Source organism: Misgurnus anguillicaudatus, chromosome 19, assembly GCF_027580225.2.
Source record: "Misgurnus anguillicaudatus chromosome 19, ASM2758022v2, whole genome shotgun sequence".
Lineage (NCBI taxonomy): Eukaryota > Metazoa > Chordata > Actinopteri > Cypriniformes > Cobitidae > Misgurnus > Misgurnus anguillicaudatus.
This window is the reverse complement of record NC_073355.2, coordinates 17,894,899-17,909,045: the sequence shown is the minus strand read 5'-3', so window position 1 is coordinate 17,909,045 and position 14,147 is coordinate 17,894,899. Positions and strand designations below refer to the sequence as shown.

The following is a 14,147-nucleotide window of genomic DNA, read 5'->3' as shown; positions in this document are numbered from 1 at the left end:
CTATAAATAGAAATTACCTTAAAAGTACCCCATGCACAACTATCCATGTCTTAATTAATATTCATGATATACCGATCAATCACATAATCATAGTAGTTTGCTATCAAAATAAACAATATAATTCTTCATCCCCAAATCTTGTGCAAATGCTTTCAAACCTCACAATACTATGCAGGTAAAAGCAGTGGACTGTAGAAATTGTTTGAGTCAGTTGTCTTATAAGTTGTTGTTTGCCAAATCTTACAGAATGGTTTGATGGAGTGCTGTTTGACTGTGTCTAAGGTTAGATAAATATTGAAATACTTCAAATGTTTTGAAAAGATCCAGTGTTGTGCTAACAAACTTTGTGGTTATTTAAAAACAAAAACCTCTCCCAACGTTTTACTGTCAATGAGTTTAGGTGTTGATGACTGAATTTCAGTTTTATGGAGTGAGCTGTCCTTTCAAAGGGAACATTTCATAAGACTTGGGGTCCCCACAGTATGTATGTAAAGTTTTAGCTTAAAATAGCATATAGATAATTTATTATAAAATGTTAAAATAGCCACTTTGTAGGAGTGGAATCTTTTGACATCACACGGGGAGCCAATGACCTATTTTTTCCACATGCTTGCAGAAAATGGTTTGTGTTACCGTTTTTTTTTTTTTTTACATTTTCTAGGTTGATAGAAGCACTGGGGACCCAATTATAGCACTTTTACATGGAAAAAGTCAGATTTTCATGATATGTCCCCTTTAAGAATTTAATATTGATCAAATCGTTTGCCTACTCAACACAAGCTGTGAACTGTGACTTTAAAAATAGGCGATAATCTCTCACACTTAATATTTTGCTTCTTGGTCTCCTTTTCACGAAGCAGAACTGGCTTGTATCCAGTAGCATGGAGTTTGTCAAGCTGCAATGACAACATTGTGTATTTACTGAATGGAATATTGGTTAATGTCATTCAGGATATTTTTTACTTCATGGTGAGTTTAGCTTTTGTATAACCAAGTATGTGAAAACAGGAAAGAGTAATACATTAAAAGAAAACAGCAAAAACGTAAATGACATCATAAGGTTAGTAGGTTTGGCTGGTTACTATGGTAACTATTGTGCAATTGGACAGTGACAATCTACTGTATAAATTTATTCAAAATAAAGGCCAAACGTTAATCATTAAATAGGTTGCTTTGGATGAACTACAGAATCTGCAATAGTATGAATGCAGTCTATTTGTTAATTGTCATTCAGAGAATTCCCAAGTGTCACTTATATTTTGTTGTGGTAGATAATTTAGGACTGTGATGTGTTAAAGTGAAAATGTGTTTACTGAAGAGAATTGCCACTAAAATAAAAACAATATATTAAAAGAGATATACAACAATATGTAAGAAATTCTACTTACTAGGGCTGCACGATAAATCGCACATGATTGTCATGCGCATCTCGTCAGTAAAGCCGGTTCTTTGATTAGTAGTACACCAACATCACCTGCTTTCAGATGGAGCAGCATTTACTACACAAAGCCATAGTTACCTGACAACCGGGGCAATTTCGCATTAATGATTGCCTGCGATATGTATGTGATATGGCCCAGCTTGTCAGTGAACTATGGCTTTGTGTAGTAAACAATGGCTCTTAAAATTGCATTTGGGTTTATAAAATAAGCAACGTTAAATCTAAGTTGTAACAGGTGATTCGATTGACAGGATCTGCAGGGAGAACAGAAAATGTTTATTATGTAGTGTAAATTAGCTCTAATATAAGCCGGCTTAAATAGTGTACCCCAATAGTGGGGATTCCTATTTTCTTACAAATATTATAAGACAAATATTAAAACTTTAGACTATATTAAGCTCACACAATAAAGCAATGACCACTTTAAGTTACCCTAATGTTGATAACCCTGCTGAAAAAAACAGCATCAAACCAGCATGGGAATTATTGGTCTATGCTGGTTTAGCTGGTGGTCACCAGCACACCAGCACCAAAACACAACATATGCTGGTATGACCAGCATGGGATCCTGGTGCTAATGCTGGTTTGATGCTGGTTTAGCTGGTGCTAATGCTGGTTTAGCTGGTGTTCACTAGCAAATCAGCACCAAAACACAACATATGCTGGACTTGCTGTTTTTTCAGCAGGGAACTTAAACTAGGTTAACGTTAGCTTCTGGGACTTTAATTCTCTAACACGAAACGTTAGACTTCCCTTGCGAAAATTAAACATTGTTTTACTACAGTTAAGAAATAACCATGGATTTGAAAAAGAAGTTAAACCATGTTTGGTTTAGTAAAACCATTTAGCAAATAATCGATACACACAAACCGTGGTTACTACACTTTTACCACAAAAACATGGTTAATTTTCGTACGGGTATGGCAATGTCAGCCTAATGCCAAAAGAAAGGCGTGAAGTATAACATTTATACAAACAGTGAACTTTAAACGAAAGCATCGTGACTTACCTGAACAGTGATTTACGCGTAATGAGAGAATCCCTGTCAATTACGAGTACCGAAGAAGAAATCACCCAATAGCAAAGAGGACTGGCTCAGATTCCATAGCAACGGAGGCAGAGAGGATTCTGGGAAATGCAGGCGTCCGAAACTGACTTATTTTTTTTTACAATCAAAGTAGAAACAATCAAAATTGATGGCCATAACATCGTATTGTTGAACTATCAAGCACACGTTAGTGTTCATGTGTTGAGAAAATATTGTGATCTGCAGCGGGCCCACATGTAGTTTCAGCTGGTGCCTTCACCATAGTAGATGTCGATAAGGCTCATGGGTACTGTAGTATTAACTCTTGTATTTGACACACGAAACCGATCGAAAAATCAATATTTCTCAGAAAAACGGCAACATTTGGAAACGATTGCAGTAGCAAAACTCTGCAGTCTCGTAAATTAACAATTATGTACTGCTGACGATGGTTTACAATGGCGATCATCATGCAGAATATTAAACAAATAAAGAAGGATAAACATCTCCTGATTAAATGTTGAGTAAATAGCGCTTAAAGTGTAATAAATTAATGACAAATAAAGTAAAACAATACAGCTCCCTGGTATATACTATTGCAATACATTAGATTAAATTCGTGCTGAAAAACACGAAAAAATAATATGACAAAAAAACGTGGTGCAGGCAGGGGCGGAAATTTCATCTAAATGTTGGGGGGGACAATAAACATAAAATTTGTCAAGAACAATTTTTGAAGGGGACACCAATAATACAGGCAAAATTGTACTTGCTAGGAAATGTGTACAGATAGAAAACATTTCTCTTTCTCTATGAACGGACGCAAATTTAATTTTAATACACATGAATGCAGAGGTGAAAAGAGTAATGAAATATTCTACTTAAGTAAGAGTAAAGTTACTTTAATAATATTTTACTTAAGTAAAAGTAAAGTTACTGGTCTAAAAATCTACTCAAGTAAAAAGTAAGTCATTTTAATTTTAAGAGTAAAAGTTACTTTTTTACAGCGGGGAGAGGTTTCTACTTCAAGAAGGAAGGATGTATACATCTCAAACTATGTTTTAATTTTAAACATCTTTACAATTAAAGTGCAATAACAAAAAGTTAATAAAATAAAAAGCTTTTTTATAACTAAGAAACATTTATGGAATTATTTAATGATTTTTACAGGTGAGTTATGCACTTTTGAAGCAAAAATAATATGAGGTCAGCAGTAAATACAATCATTATAGTAAGGTTGTAATTGATGTATTGCTGGTAACATACATTATGTTATTAAACTATATACATAAATGAGCATATAATGAGATGAGTGCCATAATACTTTTATCCTTCACACGTTTATTGTATTCTATAGCTTCCCAGACCTGTGTACCTGATGTCTTTCAATCTCTCTCTCTCGCGCTCTCTCTCTCTCCTCAATGTCTAATGATCTGCGCATTCTCGAGGACGTTCTTAAGTTGTGTTTGACTTGACGCGAAGCTGCTAGACCTCGGAAGATAATGCGCATATTAAAAACGCGTCGTGCAAATTAGCGGTTAAAACCCGATCAGCAATTCTCAAACTCAAACCCGTACTCGAGAGGATGAACCCTACCTGAATGAAACAATCGCTTTGCGTCAATGGCCAGGGGTTTCTTTCATAAGAATTGCATTGAGGGTCTGCATTAGCCCGCGCCTGTCTCGTCCCTCTCCATGGTTCTTTTTGCGCGTTCCCCCGCCCATCAATCAATCATCCGTGGCGCATCTTTATCACCTTACTTTTTTATTTTTTTTATTCAGTAACGGATATGATTTAACTTGAAGCAAAGTAGCCTACAATACTTTAACATGTAAAAGTAAAGTACATATTTTAAAAACTACTCAAAGTAAAAGTACACAAAAAAACTCAGTTACAGCAAGGTGAGTAAATGTAATTTGTTATTTTCACCTCTGCATGAATGCATAAAACTGTTTTCTTGATCGTTTATCTGCTTCTGTTCTCAGAAAACGAAATATGTTCATGTCAAAATAGTCCAGTTTTAAAACATATGAGGATAAACTGATAAGTGATGGGAAACGTTGTATTGTAGGTATATAGCTGATTAACGCGTCTGCTCCGTCTCTTCTCTACCGGACTGTGTGTCGGTGGTGAGGTAAAAGGGGCGCGGGCAGTGGACCAAACCACTGTGAGGCAAGGGAGGGGGAATCAAAATGTTTAAAAGTTTTTTGTTGTTGCTCCGTTTGCATTTGTATTGTTTCACTTCTTACACAACTATTTTAAGTATTATAAATCATTAAAATATTTTCAAAACACATATTTTAATGATATTTTAGGGGGGACAACCCTCAGATGGGGGGGTCCTGTCCCCCCCGACCCCCCCGGGATTTCCGCCCATGGGTGCAGGCACGAAAAATACTTCCTATTGAAATACATTAGATTGAAAGTCGTTCTGACTAGCACGAAAAAAGGGGGAAAATCGTGTCCATGAACACGAATCAATAGATTAAATTACGTGACTATGTCACGAACTGCCGTGAGACTGGGTTGAATAACACTGCCATTGCTAGGCCAGTGTTATATCCACGACAGTGTCAGTGTAAAACAAGGGTGTTATCAGATTTCACTCTGAGCGGTGTAAATCAAGCCACGCCTCCACTAAACATATCCTGTCAGGGATTTTACCGCCATTTTCTTTCAAAGGAGGACTGAAGAGAGCAGGTAAATCTCATAATATTCACTTGGTTTAACTAAATTAAACTGTTATTTCTCTGTCTGACTCTGCGCAGCCATATGCCAAAAACCCTAAATAAGATATTTTTCCCATTTTATTTCCCCTTTGTTCGTTATTTGGTTCAGTTTAATCAGAGCTACCTTGTGTTACGTTGTTCCCTTGTTAGTTTAGTATACAGTTAAACTGCTAGCTAAAAGTTTTAACCAAGAAGGATAATATTAACAGGAGATATGAATGAAAGAATTGAACCAAGATAAAACGCGACATGCACTACAAATTGAAGGTATGAAATTAAGTTAAATGAAAGCTCGTTTATTCACCATATGATGCTCGTTATGATGTAATCATATAGGCTAGATACCGTGAGTTAACGAGGTTGTTTACATGCACGTGAGTGCACGGATATCGGTTAATTATTCAAATTACTGAAAAACACGGAGAAAACCGCAACCGCATTGCCATGTGTTTTTCTAAGATGTATGCAAACAGGGGAAATATCACCAAACCAACAATTCATTTTACCAAAACCTCACTATATATCATCATTTGTATGCACAGAATTGCTGGATTGGATGCATTGTGTGTTGTAAGCTTTTCGTGGCGCTAGATGTCAGACAGATGCAAATGGCAAATACATACGAAAGTGTAAAACGTGTATGGCGAACATTTGTTTTTCTGTCATTATAGATTCTAGTTTGGTGAACACTGAGTGCTTCAAATCATTCAGAAGAGATGCTGTTTTTAAGGGCAGTTTATTAAAGAAGACCTGACATGGATGACTTCCAGTGAGAAACGACTGCTAATACTTATATAAATTCATTACAGAAGGTAAGTTTATATATTTATACATATAAATCATTTTATTTAACATAACTGAACAGTTAACCAATTTTAGTATATGTAGTTTTGTACATATTATGGTTATTAATCTGGCAAGAAAGTCACATGACCTGCTGCCAACTTTAATAAAAATATATTATCTTCTCATACATCGTTTTGCTATTGATATCATATTAAATAGCAATCAAATTGATTACTAATTTGGAAATGTATAAATGAAGATTCATATTGTCTTGAGTGCTGTTTTTAATATAAAAAGAATGTTGAGTTTTCAGAGTCTTTATTGTCATTTTTTGTGATAGGACCCTACCAGACTATATTTGAATACGGCATACCCATGAATTCTGAACTGTTATTTCTTAACCCAGTTTGGAGGATAAGAGCTTACCAACTATGTGAGTACACAGAGTACATTAGTACTGTACACTGTCTCTAACATGATTTGTTATACTGAGATGATTTTGATTCAAATAACGGTTAAAACTGCACCCTTTTTGGTATTTTCTTGACTCTTTTTGTCTTTGAAAATCTGCAGAAATATGCTGAGGCGATGTATTGCAAAATAGCCAACATACAACAATTAAAGGATAATTGAAGACTACATCCTGATGAAGATATGGATGACCCTCTGTCTGGTCAACAATAGTTAAAATATGGTAAGTGTACATGGGTTTGCTACTTTTACGGTTTTAAAGTTTAACTGTATACTCATGGTGTTTAAATTCTGTTTTGCTAGGACGGGACAGTGATGTGGCAGCTCTTCCCTGGCTCATTCACTTCTTGCTTTCATTTGTGAAAGGAAGAAAGACTGGAGAGGGTCAATGTGCAACTGAAGCTACTGATTGTGCTGTGTAAGGTTTTTTGGTATTTTGTTCTAGTTGTTTATTCAGCAGTTAGTTTGCTTGCATTGTTCTCCCCATGTAAATGCATACAAGTTCATAAATACACATCAAATACATTCATCAAATACACTCTTTTAAAACACTCTTAGGTGATGAGCATCAATCCATGCTTTGAGGGGGATGAATCAGCACAGCCCTGCCTGCTCTGCGTTGGGAACAGAAGTTGCATCCAGAGTTTTTGGATCATTCTGGACCAAAAAGCCATTCCCTGCATGATGAAGACCACTGATGCAGCCTTCCACTACATCATGAGTAAAACAACTACAGAACTAAATACCAGGTTGGAACGTATTTAAGAAAAATGAAACGTCTTTTGAATTGAAATGTCTGTTTTGTTATGGAAAAATCTTTAGTATTGTGAAGGATAGCATTTCTGCCTGCCAGTAAGGTAATTGCAGTGTATTTTAATGTTCAAGTTTTGAGTAGGGTGGCTAATTTTTTAAACTCTCATTTGATTTATTAAAGTCCTTATAATAAGTGGTTTTCATGTCACTGCGCTGTGGTATAAGATAACTTTCATTATTCCATACTGTATTCTGTTTCTAATTGTATTGAGGTATTTAAATAAGCAGTGTTAAATGCGAAGTGTTGTGTGTATCAATGTAAATATTAAATGTGATTTACTTTAATAAAAAGAGGTTTTGCAATATTTCTTGTCATTTGTCTTTTATAGAAACAACCCATTAGCAACAAAAGTGGCTATTACTCAGTATTTTAACACTTAACATTGTTGAATTCACATTACACTGGTGTTGACCTTAAATTAGGAGTGTTAATTTTTAACACTGTATTTCTGTGCCAACACCAGTGTAGTGTGGAAACAACAATGAGTAGTGTTGAACAAAGTGTAAAATTTAACAATATTGAGTGTTGAATTAACATATAATGGGTGTTGTTAAATTAACACTACACTTTTGACTAAATTAACACAGTGTAGTGTGGACACATATACACACTTTGCCGGTGTTAAATTTGACACCGTGGGTGTTATTTTAACACCAGTGATTTTGCTGTGTATATAGAAACGGTAGGGATAGGAGGCGGGTAAGCAAATTAAACTGGTTTAGCCGGTGGTCGTTGGTCGGGCATCGGCTGGTCATCACGTTGAAGGACAGCCAGTGGATCAGTGATGCAATGATCTTCACAGCAACCGGAACTGGGTCTGTTTGTCTCATGGTCCTCGTGGTTGAGGACGAGACAGGGAGAGAAAAACAGAATTCTATTAGCGTAGGGGCCGTTCACATGCAATGCAAGTGTCAAACATTATAGTGGTTCAAGTCGGCTCGGTTCCAGACAGGCTAACTATGGCGGCAGTAGTATATTACCCATATGAGGTATGTGAGTGCTTTGTTCTAGACAAACTAACTACTGCGGGAAATGTACATTTACTGGACATTTTATGTGAATGCTTTGTTAAAGAAGAATGTCTTAAGTTTAGATTTAAATTGATCGACTGTGTCTGATACTCGAACATTATTTGGTAAATCATTCCAGAGCTTAGGGGCTAAGTAGGAAAAGGATCTACCACCTTTAGACACTTTTGATATTCTAGGGATAATTAAGTGACCAGAATTTTGTGAGCGCAGTTTACGTGATGGATTGTATTCTGATAGTAGTTCTTTAATATACGAAGGCGCTAGGCCATTTAAGGCTTTGTAGGTGATTAGTAATATTTTAAATTGTATACGATATTTAACTGGTAGCCAGTGTAAAGATGCCAGAATTGGACTGATGTGGTCATACTTTTTAGATCGAGTAAGCAGTCTTGTGGCGGCGTTTTGAACCAGCTGTAGCTTGTTTACCTGATTTGCATGGCATCCCCCGAGTAATGAGTTACAATAGCCTATTCTAGAGGTCATAAAAGCATGTATAAGCTTTTCTGCGTATGATGCAGACAGCATATGGCGTATTTTTGAGATATTTCTAAGATGGAAGAATGCTGTGCGGCAGATTTTGGCGATATGACTATCAAAAGATAGATTGCTGTCGAACATTACGCCTAAATTCTTAACCGTGGAAGATGGCACCACCGTGCAGCCATCTATGGGCAACTTGTAATCTGACATATTATGTTTGTAGCTATTCGGTTCAATAATAAGTATCTCGGTTTTATTGGAGTTTAGCATAAGAAAGTTTTGTGCCATCCAGTCCCTAATATCACTAATGCAGTCTGTTAGCTTAGAGAACTGGTGGGTTTCGCTAGGATGCGACGAGATGTAAAGCTGGGTATCATCCGCATAGCAGTGAAAACTTATGTTATGTTTCCTGATAATGTCTCCTAGAGGTAACATATATAACGAGAATAGGATAGGGCCTAGAACTGATCCCTGAGGTATGCCGTATTTAACGGGGGAGTGATATGACTCTTCCTCATTTACATAAACAAAGTGATATCGATTGGTTAGATACGATCTGAACCAGGCTAACACCTGACCACTGATGCCAACATAGTTTTCTAGTCTATTGAGTAAGATTGTGTGATCTATTGTGTCAAAGGCTGCACTAAGGTCTAGTAATATAAGGATTGAGATCTCACCACGATCGGATGTTAATAGGAGGTCATTTGTAACTCTAAGCAGCGCTGTCTCTGTGCTATGGTGGGGCCTGAATCCTGATTGGAACTTTTCATATGTATTATTATTTTCTACGAATGTGCGTAGCTGTCTTGCCACTACTTTTTCTAATATTTTAGAAAGAAAAGGTAGATTTGAGATTGGTCTAAAGTTATTAAGATCTCCCTGGTCAAGGTTTTGCTTTTTAATGAGCTGTCTAATAACTGCTAGTTTGAAAGCTGTTGGAACGTATCCTAATTCTAGAGATGAGTTAAAGATATTAAGTACCGTGTCTGACACTACATGAAATACCTCTTTTAGTAATTTTGTGGGAACGGGGTCTAGTATACAGGACGATGATTTGGATGACGTTACTAGTTTAGAGAGCTCTTCTATTGTAGTAGGATTAAATGACTCAAGATGTTCGTTTGGTAATCTAGTGGAAAATGTACTATTGGGTAGAGTGATGGCTGCTTGCGTAGTTTCTATGTTTTCCCTAATAAACATAATTTTGTTAGTAAAGAAGTTCATGAAGTCATCACTATTGTGTTGGAGTTTACTATAATTTCTGTTTGTTCTTTGTTTCTAGTCAGTTTCGCAACTGTGCTAAATAGAAAACGAGGGTTGTTATGATTTTCTTTAATAAGCGTACTGAGATAGGTAGATCTGGCAGTTTTAATAGCCTGTCTGTAGTGTTGAACACTCTCTTTCCATGCTGAACGCCATACCTCTAACTTTGTGCTTCGGTAGTTTCTTTCCATTTTTCTAGCTACTTTTTTAAGGGCTGCAGTATGATGATCATACCATGGAGCTGGCGGTTTTTCTTTGATTCTCTTTTTTCGAATGGGATCAACGGCATCCAACGTGCTAGAGCAGACGTTGTTCAGGTTTTCTATTATAATATCTAGATCTTCACGATTATCTGCTACATGTTTCATTTGAGACAGGTCTGGAAGAGTGCTAATAAAGCTATCTTTAGTGGTGGAAATTATTGTTCTGGCTAATCTGTAGCATGTTGTAGGCTGAGCGGTCCTATCTAGAAGTATTGTGCATGACACAAGGCAATGGTCTGAAACGGCATCGCTCTGGGGTGATATTTCGATGTCATTAATATTGAGTCCGAGTGACAGAATTAAGTCTAGTGTGTGATTATGAGTATCTGTGGGCCCTGACACGTTTTGTTTAATGCCGAGAGAATTTAGAACATCCATAAACGCACGTCCTAATGCATCTTTTGGATTATCCACATGGATATTAAAATCACCAACGATAAGAGCTTTATCTACAGTGACTGTGAGCTCAGATAGGAAGTCTGCTATTTCTTTAAGAAAATCTGTGTGGTGGCCTGGAGGCCTATATATGGTAGCTAAAATGAACGAAAGTCGGTTGTTGTTGCGATCAGTTATTTCCATATTTAACAGTATTATTTCAAACGAATTAAATTTTAGGTTGGATTTATGGTTTACTTTGAATATTTTATCGTATATTGTAGCTACACCACCCCCTCTCCCTATTAGACGAGGAACATGTTTATAATAATAGTCTTGTGGGGTGGATTCGTTTAAACTGGTGTAATCGTCTGCTTTAAGCCAGGTTTCTGTTAAACAGAGTGCATGTAAGTTTTGGTCAGTAATTATTTCATTGATAATTGGTTCTTTGTTGGTAAGTGATCTAATGTTAAGAAGGCCGAATTTTAACATTTGAGTTTCATCTGTTAATGTATTATGTTCTAGTTTTATGTTAATAAGATTTGTACGAGACGAGGTAAACGGTGCTCTGTATTTATTTGTTTGAGGAACAGACACAGTCGAGATGTGTTGGTACTCTGTTAAAAAAGGCTCTATGTGCTGGGATATATGTGATCTTGACATGTCAAGGCAGCTAACAGACTGATGGGTAAGCCGATCTGTCTGTTTCCTGACCTGGGCCCTGGATAGTCAGACAATATCAAAAGTAAGACTATTGGTCAGATTTCTAGAGAGTATAGCACTTCCTTCCGGAGACGGATGGAGGCCATCTCTCTTTACCAGGGTACATTTTGTTACTCTACAACAGGGCTATTCAAATCTTACCCTGGAGGGCCGGAGCACTGCATAGTTTAGCTCCAACCCTAATCAAACTTACCCACCTGTGATTGTCTAGTGATCATGAAGACCTTGATTAGCTTGCTCAGGTGTGTTTGATCAGGGTTGGAACTAAAATCTGCAGTGCTCCGGCCCTCCAGGGTAAGATTTGAATAGCCCTGCTCTACAAGATGTGAAATGCAATTTTAGGTTTCAGACAGAGATGTTGAGAAAGAGGATAACAGAGCTTTTAATTCTGCTTCATTGTTACTTTTTAACACTCTGTAAGATTGGGACAATATATACATCCAGCAGTGTTCATTTAACTCTGGGGATTTTTCTGTATGAGGGCTTCTTGGGGGCTAAGTGAGGGCTGCCCGCGCAGGGCCAGCGCTAAAGGGCCAACGTTTTGTCAATGAGCAAACCTGCGCGGGGCCCTTAGAGTAGCCCTAAGTGAGTGAGTCCTCTGAGCCGAGTGAGTCCTCTGAGCCGAGTGAGTCCTCTGAGTCGAGTGAGTCTTCTGAACCAACTGAGTCTTCTGAACCAACTGAGTCTTCTGAACCAACTGAGTCTTCTGAATCATCTGAGTCAACTGAGTCACCTCAGCCGAGTGAGCCGACTGAATCACCTCAGCCGAGTGAGCCGACTGAAACACCTGAGCATTCTGAGCCGACTGAATCACCTGAGCCGAGTGAGCCGACTGAATCACCTGAGCCGAGTGAGCCGACTGAATCACCTGAGCCGAGTGAGCCGACTGAATCACCTGAGCCAAGTGAATCGACTGAATCACCTGAGCCGAGTGAGCCGACTGAATCACCTGAGCCGAGTGAGCCGACTGAATCACCTGAGCCGAGTGAGCAGACTAAATCACCTGAGACGAGTGAGCCAACTGAATCACCTGAGCCGAGTGAGCCGACTGAATCACCTGAGCCTTCTGAGCCCTTAAACATGAGCTCAGGGGCAGAAAGACAACTTTCTGTTACATAAAATGACATCTTAACCCAAACCCAACTCTAACCCCAACATCAATTTCTGGCAAATAAACATATAAACCAATGCCATTCTAACCCAAAGCCAACTTCATCCTCGCGCGAAAACAGTTTAAAAATAAAAAACCCACAAATCTAACCCCAATCCCAAGCGACAATGGTTCACAAAAATGACCAATGAAAGTCCTCAACCGGAGCCTTCAAGGCAGCTTCTGCAGTGAAGCAGTTCGAGCTCACCGTTGGTCAGGTGAGTAGCGCAGATGGTTAAATAGGAATGTGACTGGTTCTGAATTCAGCTCGAAATGTTTCGAGCGTTTAAGTTACGTGTTTCCACGTTTTCACGTGTCCATGGCACGACTTTCTTTTTTGTGCCACTTTCACGTATTGGTTACTCAATTTTTTTCTTTTTTCCAAACCTTTGTCGCTTGGTATTGGGGTTAGATTTGTGGTTTTTTTATTTTTAAACTGTTTTCGCGCGAGGATGAAGTTGGGTTTGGGTTAGAATGGCATTGGTTTATACGTTTATTTGTCAGTAAATTAAACTGTTTTCACTTGATGTTGGGGTTAGAGTTGGGTTTAGGTTAAGATGTCATTTTATGTAACAGAAAGTTGTTCTAACCCCAATCCCAAGCAACAATGGTAAGAAAATAGGAAAACAATTGAGTAACCAACACGTGAAACAGGCACGAAAAAGAAAGTCGTGCCACGGACACGTGGAAACACGTAACTTAAACACTCGAAAGATTTCGAGCTGAATTCAAAATCAGTCACATTCCTATCTAACCATCTGCGCTACTCACCTGACCAACGGTGAGCTCGAACTGCTTCACTGCAGAAGCTGCCTTGAAGGCTCCGGTTGAGGACTTTCATTGGTCATTTTTGTGAACCAATGAAATTTCTTTCTGCTCTTGAGCTCATGTTTAAGTAAAACTCCTATCTGAACTGGTTTGGGGAAAAAAATCCCGCGTTCCGCCCTGGCTACCTGCTCTGCCGGCTCCACCCTGGCTACCTGCTCGGCCGGCTCCGCACTGGCTACCTGCTCTGCCGGCTCCGCCCTGGCTACCTGCTCTGCCGGCTCCGCCCTGGTTACGTGCTCTGCTGGCTCCGCCCTGGTCCCAGCCTCAGCCCGCGGCTCCCCCCTGGTCCCAGCCTCCGACCCGCAGCTCAGCCCTGGTCCCAGCCTCCGCCCGCGGCCCCGCCTCGGCTCCAGTTTTTGGAGTTTATGGACCTAGCCCACCGTCCCTCCCACGGTTCCACCTCCATTCCACCACCCACCTGGACTTTTTGTATTCTTTGTTTCTAGTGGAGCGTCTGGAAGCCGCTCCTAGGGGGAGGGCTATGTAACGAGTCCTGACTGTGTTTGCCCTGTGTTTCTGTCTGTTGTTTTCCATCCTGAGGGCTATTTCATAAAACTAGATAAGCCAGGCTTATTTTGTTAAGTCTGGCTTATTGCCGGTGGATTTCGTTTCATAAAACAAACTTGAACTAGTTCAACCCCGGTTACTATGGAAACTTATGCTTGGAAACTAGCCTGGTCCGGAGCAGGCTAACTGTCAGGCTAAGCCTCAGTTGTTGCTTAACTAGACTTCCACTGACACTGAAATGTAAATGCAATGATAT

At 38.7% G+C, this 14,147-nt stretch overlaps 2 long non-coding RNA genes across 2 annotated transcripts; one reads left to right on the top strand and one right to left on the bottom strand.

Annotated features, from left to right (window-relative positions):
• Positions 1-800: 800 nt before the first annotated feature.
• On the bottom strand, positions 801-3,107 carry LOC141351026 (uncharacterized). The gene is made up of 3 exons (XR_012359170.1): positions 2,451-3,107; positions 1,389-1,695; positions 801-896 (listed from the first exon to the last, which is right to left on the bottom strand). It is a non-coding gene; the product is annotated as an uncharacterized lncRNA (long non-coding RNA).
• A 2,776-nt stretch (positions 3,108-5,883) lies between these two features.
• LOC141351025 (uncharacterized) lies at positions 5,884-7,946 on the top strand. Its single transcript, XR_012359169.1, has 5 exons — positions 5,884-6,009; positions 6,324-6,416; positions 6,557-6,677; positions 6,758-6,872; positions 7,013-7,946. It is a non-coding gene; the product is annotated as an uncharacterized lncRNA (long non-coding RNA).
• The last annotated feature ends 6,201 nt before the right edge of the window (positions 7,947-14,147 follow it).